The sequence below is a fragment of the Anolis carolinensis genome, chromosome 2 (genome assembly GCF_035594765.1).
Source record: "Anolis carolinensis isolate JA03-04 chromosome 2, rAnoCar3.1.pri, whole genome shotgun sequence".
Taxonomy (NCBI): Eukaryota; Metazoa; Chordata; class Lepidosauria; order Squamata; family Dactyloidae; genus Anolis; species Anolis carolinensis.
In genome coordinates, this window is record NC_085842.1 from 129956355 (window position 1) to 129969742 (window position 13388).

Genomic DNA, 13388 nt, shown 5'->3' on the forward strand with positions numbered 1-13388 from the left:
CCGGCGGATGGTGTGCGACCTGATACAGACCAACCAGCCCCCCCTCCTGTTTTGATGAATGGGGAGGAGGAGTTCGAGGTTGAGGACATTTTGGATTCTCGCTTTCACCGCCGCCGCCTACAATATCTCATTGACTGGGTGGGTTTTGGCCCTGAGGAACGCTCTTGGGAAGACGCCTCCACAGTCCATGCTCCTGATCTAACCCGTCGCTTTCATCAGACCTATCCCACCAAACCGCGACCTCGCGCCTCGGGGAGAGGGCCCCAGTTTGGGAGGGGCCTTGAGGAGGGGGATAGTGTGATGACCCATGGGCCTTGTAGTCCTGCTCAGGACATTGTAATTCCTGATGAAGATGAAAACTTGGGTTTTTTACCTTCCCAGTCTGAACTGGATTCTTCTCAGCCAGATCTTTCCCAGGCAGATCTGGGAACCTTGCACCTGCAAGAAAGTTGTCTCCCAGAAGTATGTCAAACAAGCCCAGAGCCTACTTCTCCCGTGTTCTTGCGCCGGGAGTTTTGTAAACAACAGAGAAGTTTGGAATCAGCTTCGCGCAGGAGTGCGAGGATTGCAGCTAAGAATGTGGCCAATTAAAACTGCTTCTCGTGAGAATCTTTGGGGAGTCTCACATCTGGTCTCAGAGTTTAGCTTTCGGTTCTGATTCCCAGAGAACTGCTTCGGCGGGAAAGTTAGACTCTATTTAGGTGTTTTACCCGCGTAGTAACTTCGCGGAGTCAATTCGTCAGCCTACGGAGCGAGTTGTGTCTGGACAGCGCGCTCCGATTCAAGCCTCGCTCCTGCTCAAGCCTTGCCTTGCTATCCAGCCTTCGCCTTGCTTCCCAGCCTTTGTTTATCTACGGACTTTGCCTTGTTTCCCAGGATCAATCCTTGCCTTGTTCCACGGATTTTATCAAGTTATTCCACGGACCTTGTTCTTGTTCTTAGTTACCTTGTTCCACGTTCAAGCCTTGTTTCAAGTATCAAGTTATTTCCTAGCCTCGCTCAAGTTTCATGGACTAAAGGACCTTGTCATCTCCCCTCACTTTGCTTGGCAAAGTGAGTGTTTCGGTTATTGGATTACAACTTTGGACCTTAATATTTCTTATTGGACATTGCTTTTTTGGACTAATTCTGACCTTTCCTGAAAGGTCTAATTCTGGACTATTTTCTACACTTGTTTTTATTAACTTTATATATTCCTTCAATAAAGATATTAGATAGATTCTGGCCTCTGTGTATGGTTATTGGTGCTCTGCAGCCTGGGTCTTGACAGGCTCAGAGGAAGGCCGAGGCAAAGCTGTGAACAAAACATGTAAAGAAAACCCTGTGATGCCGTAGTTTTGCCTTATCAACGTCATAGGTCAGAAAAGATTCAAACAACAACAACAACTCATATAAAGAGGAGAGGCTTCCAGGTAAAGGCTATATGAAAATTGTATGGAAAACAATTACAACCATATTTAATGAAATTGCATTTTTTTTCATAAGTTGTTAATAATAAACAACAGAAACAGTATCAAAAGAATGGAAATAAATCCACCAGCTTATCCTAAAGCTATATAGCACAAAACAGCTGCAGCATATTTTCCTCCAAAAAACAAAAACCATTGAATCTTTCATAGCACACAATATAAAAGAAAGAAAAGGAAAAGGGGAGGGGGGTCAAAAACAAAACCCAAGTCAAGAAACAGAGCAAGGGCATAATCTAACCAGTTAAGCACTTCCAGCATTCACAGTGAGGGTGATGCTGAGCACATGCTGAATTTTTCTGTTCACATAAATGTGCCTTTCTGGTGTTTAGTGGTTACTGAATAGCCTTCCCCTCCCCTCCCCCCTTTTTTTGTCTAACAGCACAGAAAAGGCATCATGTTATCGGGTGCCCATTTTGGATAGGAATGAGAGCCAACATTTGGGGCAAGAGTGGCACTAGGTTGGGGTCTCATGAAGGTGGGGGGGGGGGAAGCCTCCCTCTATCACTCCCCCTTTATTCCCCTTTTATTATTGAGATAATGTGGGAGGTAGCAGTGCTCATTTCCTGCCCTGAAAACAGAAGGAAGGACAGGTACTACAGGGGAAGGGGGACATTCATGTTTTGCTCCTACCCAAAAAGGAAATACATTGTTGAAAAAGAGGACCGGGGGAGGGGGGGGGTTGAACATGTGCATTTCTAACACTACATGCACACTTGGAAACAAAGATTAGACTTCCACACTAGTAAGGAGGGCTCAGGGGCATATACACTGTAGAATTAATGCAGTTTCATCCCACTTTAACTGTTCAGTGCTATGGAATCATGGGAGTTGTAGTTGAACAGAATTTTTAGTCTTCTCTGCCAAAGAGTGCTGGTGCCTCACCAAATTACACGTCCCAGGATTCCATAACATTGAACCATGGCAATTAAAGTGGTATCAAACTGGCTGCATTCAACAGTATAGGTGCACCCCAAGGCTGGCCTGGAGACCTGTGTGCCTGCCTGCGCCCTTGGTGCTCATATGCACCATTCTTTGCCTCTACATTACTGGAGTTGGGGGAGATAATATTTTCAATAGAGTGTACCTTATAATAGAATACAGACTTCTGTAAAGCAAGGTATATGACCTCCATAACAGGCACTGACTGGGGGATTCTGGAAGTTTTCCAAGTCTATGAACAACACAAATCACCACAAGTGCCACTTTGGACTTTTGATGAAGGCAAGTGGCATATACTGCAGCATCAGTTGGGAAATAAAAAAAATCGTCCATCTGTTCAGTTTGTTTGCTAAATGTGAGGCCACCTTTAAAAATGAGATCTCCCAAAATGGTATAAGTAAAAAAGGAACCACACACAAAGTTTAGAAAAAGTACGGCCATTATGAATAAAATTGCCAACCCAAAAATATGATTAAGGAAAGATAACTGAGACCAAGTGGACCACAGGAGCTTTCCTGGAGACCTGTGAAGAAGGGGCCTGTTAAGCCTTTTATGGAAACTCATAGTAAAGTTTGGATCCCTCCTGAAAAAGGCCTCACTCCCTTATACTTAACAACTTAATGGCTTTTGACATCCCACAAATGAGAAGTCCACATCTGTTGATGAAGTCAGAGTTCATAAAGATTTTTGTGTGTGAAGGTAGTCTCCCAGTAGTCCAGGCAATGTGTCTTTTCTGGCTGCTAACATACTGGAAAACTCATGAGTAATGGAGACTGTCAACCTCATCACAAAGGGCATGCAGCATCTCTGCCCTTCTTTACCCATTAAGCCTGCTGGCTCCCATCCAACAATGGCAGCAGGGCTCCGTGGGTGAAATAGGGCGGAGCCGCTATTCCATGCTTCCCCCCATGAGATTGCCCTCAGCTGGAGCCAGGCGATACAGGGTGTGAAGCGTTGGGTTCCCCACACACCCCGACAACATGAGATGATGCAAGGCAGTCACTACAAAAACCCCTATAGAGAGACTAGACTTCCACACTAGTAAGGAAAGAGAGACCACATAGCATGGGCAGCTGGGATAATCCAACCCAACAAGTCAGATTTATATCAACAACCCAGCTCTAACAGTTTTGATTTTCCCAGGAGGCAAGTCGTTTTAAAGTGAAATAGGTCTTGATGTTACAAGGGCAAGCCAGACCAGACCAGAATACTTTGCACTGCAAACATAAAGCTCACTATGGTGCTATGGTTGTTAGGAAAACCCATTTCTCCTTCAGCTGCTGCAAAGATTACATTTAATTTTTGGGAGAATGAAGAAGCTAGGGAGGCATGGCAGAGGACACTCCACTCATCAAAAAGTCTTGCTGTTCTGCCCAGCAAACCCAAACTCCACTACATAACTGAGAAATGTATTATTCGGAACAAATACATTCAAAAAGTTGGATACACTTCAGGTGTGGGTTGTACTTTGGCTCATATTAATGCTATACTTTTTGGTTATGGTTTGGTGTATTTGGTTGTTGTGTGTTTTCCGGGCTGTATGGCCATGTTCCAGAAGTATTCATATTCTCTCTTCACATTTCACCCACATCTACCTCACAACCTCTGAGGATGCCTGCCATAGATGTGGGCGAAACATCAGGAGATAATCCTTCTGGAACATGGCCATACAGCCTGGAAAACACACAACAACCCTGTGAGTCTGGCCATGAAAGCCTTCAACAACACGTTTGGTGTATTGCTTACCAAATTGATAGTCCAGAAACAGTCCAGAAAAAAAATCAAAGAGGAAAACAAAGTGAAAATAATTGGGAGAACAACAGCTGCAATATTTCTGCTGAAAAAGAACGCGATTACAAGTACGAGTCACTGTCCATTCTCTGTTTGTGCAATGTGTGACCTGGATTATTTTACTGGCTCAGTTTTCTTGCCAGGTGCCACTATCAATTTGTCCACAGTAGCATTATGCAAGAGTTTATTGGAAACCAGACGTGATTTTCCTGGCCTTTTTATCATCGTCAGATTTATATGCTTCCTTTCCCCCTCTAGGAACTTCCCCCCGCTCTGTTCCATGTTGTCATGAGCCATAACTGTAGGCATTAGAAGACTAGTCCAGGTATGGCATATGTGAGCCTTCTGCTCATTAACATCTGTTAATTAAATTGTGGCAATTTAATAATAATACTTGGCAAACGTATCGCATATTAACAGCATAATCCTATGTATGTTGACTCAGAACTTCAATTGTATTTAGTATGGCTTATTCCCTAGTTATGGTTTGTAGCCTTAAGTGTTTCGTGTCCACATTCCTTACGATGGCTCCCTTTGTCCATAAGGGTCTGATTTCTTTTAACAAAGGCATTGAACATTCTCTGAAAATTTGGAGGCACTAAATGAAGGCAACACTAAGCCTGGTGGATCAATAGTTTAAATACAGTCAGCCCTCCTTATCCAAGGATTTAATAATTTACCATGTGAAAATATTGTTTAAAATCTAAAAAGTAAATCTAGATTTTCTCATTTTATATAAGGAGACAGTTTTGATACACTAATGTATATAATGGGAGTATCCACAGATTTTGGTATCCACAGGGGGTCCTGGAACCAAATTCCAAGGGTTACCAAGAATCCACTGTATAAGGCAGCTCTATACCACAGGGATGGTTATATTAGCAAATAAGGCCCTTTTTCGAAGTCTTTTTATGCCTACCTTGCATCATCTTCTCTTTCTTGTGCTCTGTCTAGCTAGTCCTTTCTAGCAGCTTAAATAGTGAGAGAATAATGAGGAAGGGCTAGAGAAACACTAACTTTTTATGTCGGGATGCAGTAATAAAGCTTGAACTGTGGAAAAGCAGAATACTACTATAGTTGAACCAATTGTTTGTGTGTGGGCCTGCAACAGATGAAGTAAACAGCAGCTGCCACCAGAATCCTTTGCTGGCCATGGGTGACCAGCAAAATAGCCAGAAAAGGGGAAAGCAGAGTAGCCTGCTTTACCATCCCAACATGTTAAAAACACATTGAAAAATTTGTCCACAAGACTACAAATCATAACAAAAGTAGAGACTATTGGAACCATGAAAATGAACAAAATCTGGCCACCAGTATTGAGAAACACCAGAATCAAGACAGTAACGAAGGAAAACCACCCAGACACAGGACGCCTCAAAGCAGGAAGCAACAAAGAGCCAGTGGAGCCTGGGCTTTTGGATTCAAAACTTTGGGATTTTCTGATGAGCAAGGATGACAATATTGACAGCAAAACCTCTTCATTTTTTCTCCTTCTGGATCTATGAGCAATCATTGCAGTGACTGAATGGATTTTCATAGAAATCATGTACCGTATTATTGTGAGTGATTCCTCTTGCAATGCAAATTCTCTCGACATGGGTTGGACTTGAATAGGCAATTAACAGCCATTACTGATATAAAATACCAGTTTCTTCATTGTTAGATATCTTCAAGTCAACTGATTTATGACATCCCAATGAATGAGAGACCTTCAACTCACCTTGTGCTCAGGTTTAGGAGAAGCAGAATATTGATTTCTTTGATTGAGCCTATCCATTTGGAGTGTGGTTTTTCCTTTTCCCATTGCCCTCCACTCTACCAATCATTATTTTTTCTAGTTTAATCATATCTTCTCATTAGGTATCCAAAGTATGATAACCTCATCTTACAAACTCATCATAGAGGGCTAAAATTGGTGGCAAATGCCAATCTAGCCCTGGTCATCCATGGAGTCAGCTGGCTCCCATCAAATGACGTTGTGTTGGCTCCATGGGTGAAGAAGAGTGGAACTGGCATGCCACCGCAGCAACACAGGAGGTTTCCTGTGTTGCCATAGACTTTCATGAAGAAGCCGCACACTTGATGTGCAAACCACGCTTCCCCCCATGGGATTAGCTGCTGGAGGAGCCCAGCAATGGGGGATTTGGGGCAACGACTTCCCCATGCCCTGCAGCAAAGCAGAGAAATGTGGGAACTTTCAGTAGCTGTGTGATGAGGTCGATAGACATCTTAGCTTCTTGGGAAAGTTCAGGCTTGATTTGATCCATGACCCATCCACTTCTCTCTAGTGATGTCAAAAACAGCTAGCCTTGTTTTGCTGATACAGATAAACACAGATTCCTGGTTTTTTGGACTTACCTACTGGGAGCAGCTATTAGCAATGTCATGATGAATGTTTCCATTTCAGAATTTATTACTACACAGGACCATTGATCATGAATACTGGTAACTAATGTGCCACTCTGCTTATTATATAATCTTATATATCAAGTATCCTATATCAAAAGATCTCAGGACAGCGTACAAGTGAAATAAATTTTAGCAGGTTTAAACAATTTAAAGGAATACAAATTATTAAAATAGTCTAGAAGCATGTTAAGCAAGTTAACACAAGTCTAAAAGGTTAAAATAGCTTAAAACTATGTGCATTAACATCTATGAAAGAGATCAGTGAGGCCCAAATGCTGTAATAAGCAGTCATGTTCTTACTTGGTGTTAACCAGGTCTCCTATGGGAAGGCATTCTGCAATCGGGGTGTCACACAGTAATATATGAGTGACCTTTTAAATGTGTGGGTATGTGTATGGGGGGATGCTTTCTGTGATACATCTTTGGAGCGTGCCAAACATGTCTACTTGTGCACTTCTATCCATGGGAATGACATTGAAGTAGGGAATGGTGAACTAAGGCCAGGGGCTGGACCAGGAGAAGGAGGTGGCACAAAGTGGTGGCTCATGTGTGAGACTAGATGTCCTAATTGACAGTCATCCCAGCAGACTCCAAAATGTGCTGAATCTGGAATCAAAGGGTGAAGAGGTATTTGGGTCACTCTGTCATCCTAAGCCTATTAATGGATTATTATTTTTAAAGAAATAAGCATTTTTATGCATGTGTTGTGGCGAGTGGAGGGACAGGAACAAATGAATTGCTCAGTGTGCATTTTTACAAGGAATTTTTCAAAGGCTTACATTTGTGCTGAGTAGGGGGGTCAGTTTTCCCATTTTACCATTGGCTTTTTAAAGTGTTGTTATTGATGATGAAGTTCTGTTTGTGTGAGAGGAAAACAGATTCAGAGCTCTGCTTTTGCAGAAACATGTTGGAAAAGGAGGTAAACAGGGAAGAGGGTGATTTTTACTCTTGTCTTTATATGTACAGTTCTCTGGATTTGTTTTAATTAATTGTAGCTGTAGTTTTAGAGGAAAAGTGGGTTGTGTGTGCAAGGGGATAAGGAGAAAGATGAAAGCAGCAGAAACAAGAAACAACATGAGTTAGGGGACAGGAGACTGTGATCCATATATAACTCACAGGACTTCTCTTGAAGGCTTTTTTTTTTTTTTGGCAATGAAGAATACAGGACGGATAACCAGCATTGATACTGGCATCTACTTCATGTTAATTCTCATCATGTCATCCTTTTTCAATTACTTGAAACCAGAAAAAAATGAGTTCCTAGTAATTGTATCCAAAACATCTGATGAAGATTTATTCATGGTTTCTTATTTATCTGTGTGGTAGAACCCAATTGTGTTGTTGACCCTTGTCCCAATTAAAATATGCATATCTTCCCAGTACCATCTGATTTTTGTGGGTATAGGTTGAGTATCTCTTATCTGGAATTTTCCAAAATCCAAAATTGTCCACATGAGTGGCTAAGGTAATGATAGCATTGCTTTCTGATTATTCAGTGTACACAAACTTTGCTTCATGCACAGCATTATTAAAATATTAAGTATAAAATTACCCCAAGACTAAGTGTATAAGGTGTATATGAAACATAAATGAATACCATGTTTAGACTTGAGTCGCCCCTCCAAGATAGCTCATTATATACATACTGTATATGCAAACACAGGTATTCCAAAGTCTGAAAAATAATTCTGAAATTCAAAATAATTCTGGTCCCAAGCAATTCAGATAAGGGATATTCGACATTTACTAGGGCTTTTGAATAATTTAGGGCAAAACATGAACAAAAGTAAGATCTTTCTGTGTGTGTTTTTAAAGGAACATAAGTATGTGCATCACACTGCTACCTAGTATATTGACTACTAGTCTGTTCCTATGTATGGATCTTTTGAAGTAAATCTTCTTAATATCACTGCAACTTGCTTCCCAGAAAATTGGCATAAGATTGCATTTTTTTAGTGGAAGATGAGAAATATACCACATACTATAACAATACTGGAATTAGAATTACAAGGGCATTCTTCTCCAAATGTGTTGTTGAGCCACAATATATCCCCCGATAGTTTGCCATAAATATATTATTTTTATTATTATTATTTTCCAAGATTTTTTCAAACTTTCACTGTTTTAATAATACGTATCTACTTTTCTGAGATCTGCCTCACTTGTATCTTTATACTTTTGTATCCATTTCTTCTATATAGAATGTATAAGTTTCCTTATGAAATGTAGCAAGGTATAACGTTTTTGAAACCCCATTGCTGAGGCATTTCCTGAGCAGGAAAGGTTGGGCAATTCCTTCTGGCTGTTCCCAGCCACAGAAATCGTCATAATCCATTGTGTGTGTGTGTGTGTGTGTGTCTGCAGAGATAGACAGTCTCCTGTGTCAGACCAGATAAGCCTGTAAATATTTGTTTAGTTACATGGTCCACTTGGCCTGAGTGATTGCTGACCGCAGAAACAGAGGCTCAGAGTATGCACATTTGTTAAACTTTTTTTGTTGAGAACCTAATCCTTGATTGCTGAAAGCATTACCTTTTGTTTCTGGAGCCTCACACTTTTGTAACATTCAGAACTGGACAGTTGAGCTATTCAAAAGCTGGTCTTCACAAAGGATGTTCTCTCCCAGCGAATGTTCCAACAGTTGATTGGTTCCCCAGCTGGCAAATCCCTGGCTGACATTTCCCCATGAAAGGGAATCCCCGTTTGGAGGTGGCAAGGTCAGCGGCACCCTCAGCCAATCAGGGTATGGATCTAGACTGGCCCCTCTCTCAGCCTATCAGGGAGGGAAGTGGGCATTTTGAATAGCTGTCCAATTGTATAAGAAGTCTTGCTTTTCTCTGTATGTTTATGCTTACACATCTGAAGCATCCACTCATACTTGATTCCCTTTTGGCTGAATTGAATAAAACTCTGTGGCTTGTATTCAACCTGGTGTTTCTCTGTCCTGGCCCAATTCAGTATAGCCTGCGCTCACCAGGCATGGATTCTTTTATCCCCGGTCCTAGTTATACACAACAAGGGGAATCTGTCCTTTCTGCCCATGTTGATACTAAGTGGTTATGCCAAACTTCACAATCCCCAATAGAAAAGGAAGAGGGACTGTCTGAAGCAGAATGACATGATCATTCAATGTGGAACAGAATCAGTCAGTCACCAGAAGTCTGTGTGATCAGCCCACACATATCCTTTTGAGACTGCTGTTTGGACTAGAGGAGTGTGTGTGTGTGTGTGTGTGTGTGTGTGTGTGTGTGTGTGTGTGTGTGTGAGAGAGAGAGAGAGAGAGAGAGAGAGAGAGAGAGAGAGAGAGAGTTTGGCTGTATTCCTTTACTTTGTTTTTTATATACCGGATGCTTTCAAGCAATGCCATCCTTTCATCGTATTCCAGACAAATAGACTTAAATTAGAAATGAGCGAGTAGAAGAATAGCACTAGTCTTTAGCAGGAGGCATAGCGATCTCACCAGTTTATGTCTCCAGCTACATTCATGGTGTTGGATCAAAGCAAATGTAGATGCCCTGTTCACTTATTAAGGCAATGGACAAAGTCTCTCTGTAATGCTCAAAGAGACAAATCATTGTACCTAAGGCTGTCAATTGGTTGTTGTTGCTGCTGCTACTGTTGCTGATTAACTGGTTAATTAAATACTCAATTAAAAGCTCAATACTACATAATCTCAGCACACCCCCTGGGCATTGGTCCAAAGGGAAATTGCTTTTCCCAGTCTTGGAGGAATTCCACTTGCCCTTAGGGGAGCAGACAGTCACCCAGCATAAGCTGCCCCAATGTGCCCAGGAGAGTTCCTCCAGCAGACTTTATACCTCAGTCCAGCTTGTAGAAATCCCAGATGGGAATGAAGGTACTCCTTTCTCTTTCCTGCTTCTATTTCACATACACCTGAAAAGTACGACATGATGACAAATAGAATAGATAAAGTAGGGTATGAAAAAGTTACTTTTTTTTAGTACAACTGCTAGAATTCTCGAACCAGTATGTTGTTAGCCGCCCTGAGCCACCAGGGAGAGAGGAGGCAGGATACAAATAATTTTTGATTGTTTTTTATTGAGCATGGCAAAGTTTACAGACATCAATTCTGATCAAACTCTTTTTAATGTTCACAGTTTAGTTATTCAAGATGATCCCTCAGCTTTGCCTTCCTTCTCTCTCTATGCCCTTCTAAACCTCTCTCTGTTTGGTCCCTTGGCCTCCTATAAGAATTACAGTAGGCCCTCCATTTTCACTGGGGTTAGAGACACAGGGTCCCCACAAAAGTGGGAAAATTGTAATTTAAAAAAAGACCACGCAGTGACTTTTACTTGAGAGAACGTCCCTCCAGGAATCTCTGGTTCCACATCACAATTCTATGGACAACGTTCAATGGAGGTTGAGCATAGAGTTGCCCTGGAAGATTTAGAGATTCCTAGAGTGCATATTAATCAAATTTGTGAATAATCATAATTCACATAAGTTAAACCCACAGATGTGAAGGACCAACTGTATTCTCATCATGTAGGCTCCTGGCTGATCTCATATTCCCAGAAGACATTTTTGCGCATTCCCTTCAAAAGGAGACATGAACCTGATCTTAAGAAGGCAAGTGCTCTTGAACTGCTTTCAGTACAATGTGGTCTCCCAGGGCACCCAAGTCACTGACTTCAGGTTGGCCATGGTAGAGCAAAGGCATGTCAAGGGGAGATTCAAAGGGAGACTGTTGAATGGAGATGACTTCATAAATTACAACTAATTAGCTGAGGATGGAACAGGAGTAATGGCTTCTTAGCACAATACACAAATCATATGCGGGTTTTTATTCTGTTAGTGTGTGTAGCTTCTTCAAGATAAGACTATGTCTTCAGCAGAACCAATGTTCACAAGATCACTTTCACGTATAAGGACAATTAACATCCCAACACTTAGCAAACCTGTGTATTAACTAACAGATAACCATAATGTTTCTGTTAAACTCTTTGAAGATTTAAGTTTGGTGTGACAGTTGTCCATTTCTGACTCCCATTTCACCATTATCCTACCCTCACGAATATGTAACCTTAACATTTATACTTGAGACTTGAACGTTGCATTCCAACCAAAGGAATAATGGATTGTAATCCATTACAGTTTATGCTACAATAAACTAGCTGTTATTTACAGCACCAAACAACTCCTTATTTCTGTTTTACTTCCTTATTTTAAATTACGTACTTCAAGGACTAGGAAAGTCCATCCCATAGGCTGCATGAAGTCTCAATTTTGTTGCCCCAAAGACTTCCCTGGAGCCAGCATTGCCTTCCCATTTTTCTGGAGCATTTTGGGGACAAAGAAAATCAATTATGGCTGCAACCCCATCAAGCTCTCCAGCGGTGGGATGGGGACAATGCGGCAGTCTAAATTTCAGCACTTGCCCACCCTTGTCCCATCTGGATGTGCTCTCGGCCCTCCCACAAGACTTGGGGTGGGTGGCAGTTTTGTAATCCTTCTCCCAGCTCAGATTGGCTTTCTCAAACCTTTTACCAGCATCTGAAAAGGACTTTCTTTCTTTTATAAGTGTAAGATAAATTAGAAAACCAGGCCTGGTGAATCAAGGACCCAACTTTATTTAGGGAGAGGAATGCATTTGTCTCCCACCATGACAGACCAGAATTTGGAGGAAATGGTAGCCCTGAACCACAAGCTCTTATAGTCACTACTGCAAGACATGTATGTTGGGAAAGTTCCACAAAGCTAACAAATTCAACAGAAGTCAAAAGGTCTAGGCAACAATTGGTCATGTACAGCGTCCTGTAAAGTAAACAACCATTCATTCCCCAGTCTTAGCTACATAACGCTGTTCCCCAGTCTCTTGGTGTCACAGAGAGCAAAATATGTGATGTAACCTTCACAGTGTCAGTTTGTTCTTTTGGAAGAATTTCTCCAGCACCAGGAAACACAAATAAAAGAGAGCAGCATATGCAAAGCATTTTAGGTTCCCTTTCAATCGCTTCCCTGTGTTTCTCTTTCTATGGAAGACTACTGTGCCCCATCAATAATTTCCTGTTTCAGGCTTTTAATATGACTGCCACCACTTAAAGCATGTTTCTTTACTATAACTGTTTTAATTTTGCTGGTCAGTTCTTTCATTGTTGTAACTGCATATTGTTAAAACCTCAATGCAATTTTTGGAGGGGAGGGATGAAAAAGTACAAGAGAATTAACAATGTCATAAATTGGTACAACGGGACCTCCATCTCTAAAGATTCCCCAGATTCAAAAAAGCTGTTGCTCCTGTTGTAGATCAGCCAGAGGCTGAAGGTTTAACTGAGGATTTAGAGAGGATTGTGGGCTTCTCTGTGGCACAAAAGTGATGGGCTCTCAAATATGGAAAATTCAGGCCTGGGAAATAATATTTCACTCTGTGAGAAAACTAGCTTGGAAAGTGCAGGGCCTCAAGGCCAGTCCGAGGAGTCAATAGTTGATAAGGATTCAAGTGAAGAGCTGAGTGATAAGAAGGGTTCCCAGGAGAAGCCACCTGTAGCTACGGAGATCAACAAAAGTTTCCATTTATAAATCAGAGCAAAAAATACAGTGTGCCAAGCTGAGAGATTACATGGGAAAGTTGGGAAGAAAATTCACTGGAGACATAATGCTTTCACAGGTGGCTATTAAACAACAAGTTATTTAAGGGCAGTTCAGGCAACACTGCGGTAGAGTGATAAGTTAAGTCTGAGTTCTCTTGTTCATGATTCAAGCCAAGCCTTGATTTTGGATTTAATATATTCTGGAAATTTTCTATGTTTCTGTTCATGT